The sequence below is a fragment of the Nuphar pumila genome, chromosome 5, assembly GCF_984573655.1.
Source record: "Nuphar pumila chromosome 5, dmNupPumi1.hap1.1, whole genome shotgun sequence".
Lineage (NCBI taxonomy): Eukaryota > Viridiplantae > Streptophyta > Magnoliopsida > Nymphaeales > Nymphaeaceae > Nuphar > Nuphar pumila.
In genome coordinates, this window is record NC_143253.1 from 57,976,142 (window position 1) to 57,980,683 (window position 4,542).

General features: G+C 45.0%; 1 pseudogene; it reads right to left on the bottom strand.

Annotated features, from left to right (window-relative positions):
- Window positions 1-255: 255 nt before the first annotated feature.
- LOC149837657 (UDP-glycosyltransferase 83A1 pseudogene) lies at window positions 256-4,103 on the bottom strand (annotated as a pseudogene).
- Window positions 4,104-4,542: the final 439 nt, after the last annotated feature.

Below are 4,542 nucleotides of genomic sequence, written 5' to 3' on the forward strand. Positions count from 1 at the left end.
GGTGACTGCTTGTCACTTCCTTTAATTAGTATCACTGCATTGACAGAATAAAGAAGATGCCTTTATTGCTTTAAAAAAGAAATCAAAAAACACAAAAATCTAATACAGAAACTGCAAGCCTGCTGCTTGGCTTGAAACAAACATGACTGATGATGCTTTTAAATGTTTCAGCATCCAACCAACAGTGGCAAGAATTGGTGCTAGTCTTTTATTGCCATGGTGCACCTCAAATATGGTCCACTTAGAAGCACATTCCTATGGTTCCCTCTTGATGTGATTAAGGAGATCATCCAAGTTCTTTGAAGATTCACCACCGTCCATCACATTCTTCCTCGCCTTGTCCTTCAACTCCATGACCCGCTTCCTTATTCCTTCATCATTTAACAGTTGCTCCAGCTTATTCTTGATTTCTTCTCTTCCAATTGTTCCATCCTCGAATCTTGACAGCTGCAACCCCACATTCCACACCCCAACTATGTAACTCTGATTTAAATGTTGGTCAGCAAAGTAAGGCCAACATAAGAAGGGGACACCATTGCTCAAGCCTTCCATCGTTGAGTTCCAACCGCAGTGAGTCAAGAAGCAAGCTACAGAAGGATGAGAGAGCACTTCTTGTTGTGGGGCCCACTCGACAATCCGCCCGCGATCGGCCACACGATCCGTGAACCCGACCGGGTAGGCTGCAGCTGATCGGTCCATGAGGCCCGGCCTAGAAACCCATAGGAACGGCCTGCCGGTGAGCTCGAGCCCATGTGCTAGCTCATGAATTTGGTGCTGGTTCAAGAGGGCGATGCTACCAAATGAGACATATATGACCGTGCGAGCCGGTTGCCGATCGAGCCAGTCGAGACAACTCCAGTCCTCTGTCCATAATGAAGATCGCTGGTGCCCGAGTTGGTTGCCTGAGAGCAGGGGGCCAATTGGGATGGTGTTCTCCAAGAGTTCGAGAGCCGGGGACTCGAGCTCGGGAAAGGAGTTGCATAGGATGCGATCCCCCTTGACTGTTTCGAGACACATCGACATATAATGGAAAAACTTCTCTTGTTGATCTACATCTCTAATATGCAGCCAAGGAAAGGAAGCTGCAGGGTCCATGGCCTGCATTTTATTGGAGAACCGGATAGGTTTGTCATCTCTTGGAAAACCTGTCACGGTCAAATTTATGTTAAAATTGGAAAAAGTTTTTGAGGAGGTTTGGATGTGTAGGTCAAATTCCCACCACCCACAAATAATTTTGATCAATTGCATTTCCTAGTTACCGTATCATATACAAATTAAAGTCGATGTTTTTTTTTTATGTTTATTAAGATGATTCATGGCTAGACCTCGTGGTGGCAAACGCTCAAAACGGCAGGAAAATCCCTATGAACAATTGAAATTGCTCATATTTCTTGTTTTTCTGGCAAAATAATGCTAAAATAAATTAAGCAAATAAATAAAAATATGATTACAAGAAGAAGTAAAAGTAAAAAATATATAAAAATAAATGCGTCCCTTTTTCAAGAAAAATAGCTGGTAAAAAAATGTAAATATCTTGATAAAATCTATGATATTTACCTTCTATAAAAACTGGGATATTTTATCATTTAAAACGGTGAAATAAAATGATGGCATGTTTTTTTTTTTTTTCAAAATATCACCAATATTTGTCGCACTAGAGAAGACCTCACATTTTGATTTGAGTTGGCTTCAAGTTATGTCCGGTGCCAAGAATGCCCACCATAAGCCCATGAGAGTTTCGCCTTAGTGGTTAGGATGTCTGCTATTTGACGCCTGACATGTGACAATTATGGTTTGAACCCCAAGGAAAGCATCCCTTACCGTGGGGTCAAAGCTTAATCTACTCTCCTATAGGCATGCATAGGGACATCAGGTTTTTTTTTTTTTTTTATAGGCAAGCTGGGGTTAGGCAGACCCTTACCTGATATCTCTTAAGCCCCACGTGGCAGAGGAATTCCAACCTTGGCCTTCAACTTTGGCAAAGAACCCTGCTAAACACATGGGATACCACCTCGGTGGTGGACATCAAGGGTTTTACACACCAGAGGTTTGCCACTGTTAGGGGTGGCAATCGAGTCGGGTTGGCAGGTTGGTGGGTCAGCATACCTCAACACGAACCCAACCCGTTTATTAAACGGGTCGGCTGTGGCAAACACAAACCCGACACGGCACGGTTAACCCGTTTAATAAACGGGTTAGGTCGAGTAAACTGGTTGGCGGGTTAGCGGGCGGGTTGGCGGGTCGGGTTCGGGTAAACGGGTTGGATAAACAGGTTGGCGGGTTGGGTTTGGGTAAATGGGTTGACCCACCTGCCTAACCCGTTTATTAAACGGGTCAGCCGGGTTGGCATACCCCTAACACGAACCCGACCCGTTTAATAAACAGGGTTAGGCGGGTCAACCCGTTTACGAAACAAACCCGTTTAAGTCAAACCCGAACCTAGCTAAGAAGCAGGTTGGCAGGTCGTGTCAGATTTTGCCACCCCTAGCCACTGTGTGGTCAGTGAGACTTGAGATAAAGGGATCACTTAAGTGCATCCCATACGTGATACTGCCAATCACATGACTGCATTTTTTAAGGGGGCCTGCACACTCTGTTGTCTTGGGCTGTCACATAAGGGATGCACTTAAGCGATACCTAGATCTCCACTCCCTCGGCGCAGGGTGGAATTGAGATCAAAGGAGCAGGTGACATTAGCCAATCACATGACAATATTGTATGGGGCCCACATGAAATGTGGTTATGTGATTGGCTGTGTCAAATAGCCTTGGCACTTAGCCACTCTCTAAATTGAGGGCAGGTTATATGTCCCCCACCCGGACATGCATTGTAGCTACAGTGCATGTTTGGGTCCTGACTGAGCGCCGTGTGGCGCTCAGTCGGGTGTACGGGACCCCATACACTCGTAGGCGAGTGTACGGCGGTGTACAAGAGGACCCATACACCTGATTGAACAGCATTGGGTGCTCAGTTGAGACCCCGAACACACATTGTAGCTACAGTGCATGTTCGGGAGAGAAGACACAACACCCCCCTCTAAATCCCTGTCCGTGGTTTTTCCTTGGCCTAGCCAAAAAATAATATCTGTACCCACTATATGTAAGGCTAACTCGACTACATAGGACACTTGATCTTAGCTAAAAGCCACAGGAATGTAAACTAGTGAGAACAGATAATGCAGAAACAGATAGAATGTGTGGTAAGTGGGGTCGCGTGTTAAGCTGAAGGCCCGTGATCGAATTCAGCTGGTGCATGTGGGGCTGCCAAAGCTTTATAATGCTTGGGGCATGTAAGGCTGGGTGGTTGTGTCCTCAACTTAAAGTTTCACTTGGCCCTGAGGCAGGCTCATTAAGTGGCCCAGTTCTCGGTGAGGGTTTTCTTTCATCAAAAAAAAAAAAGGAATAGTAGGCATATACAGTGTGACCACCAATTGGCTCAAGAACTATCTAGGTTAAACAAAATTTTGAGAAGCTGATCACAAGAGCAAATCCAATACTCGACTAAGTACTTTGCCAAGGTATTCAGCCCAGTGGGTGGATGTCACACATCAGTGTTCTTCCAACTTTAATTCTTGCCCAGCATGACGATCTGCTACTGTTGTGTTAAGTTCACTTACCATTTGAATCTATGACTCCTTCCTTCAATAGCATGGGGATGCTGAAGAAGGTCGACATGGCAACAGCTGACGCAGGCCAGAGAGCCACCCTGCGGATGTTCAGCTTCTTGGCCACATTGAGAGTCCATGCTATACAGACATCAGCAATCACACATGTGATCTTGTGATCTTCTTTTTTGTTGATGTTGAGTATGAGCTGCTCCAGTGGCCCTGGCATCTCTTTCAGGATAACATGGCAAAATGTGCCGAACAAATTCCGGTCATCCCCACTAGGCCAGCCATCAGGGATGGCCGCCAACCGTATTTTTCCATTGTAGATGCCACAGAGATTCGCAGGTTGTGCTGCCTTTACGCATTCATGGACGTACTCGGTGTTGACTAACGTAACTATGAAGCCGCGATCAGCTAGGCGATGAGAGAGCTCCATTAAGGGCATGATATGGCCTTGAGCAGGGAAAGGGATGACCAGAGCATGTGGGATACTCATGGTGAATCGTTTGAAATAGAACGCAAAGGTATGCTATTAGCTATATTTGTTTGTGTGTGATAATATATATATATATATATATATATATACACGCCTGTTGTATGTAGTGTGTGAGTGCAGATCAGGCCATATTGTATATAACCACCATCCAAGGTTTAACTATATTCAATTCCCACTGCACATCTCACTTGCGAAGCATAGGAGTGCGGCCTACACACAACTCCATCAAGTGAGATACAGCATATTTGGTTTAGTTGATGCTTGATAGTATTGTAGTATATAGTAAGCCCTATTGGCCTTTTAATATGTTTAGTAATTTATTGTACGGTTGCCATGTTACAAGATTTTTTTCATAGGGGTCCCTGACCATCAGCTATCCTCCCATGCCATGTGGAGGGCCTCTACCAATGAAAACGACTCCACCGGTAATTAAAGGCTG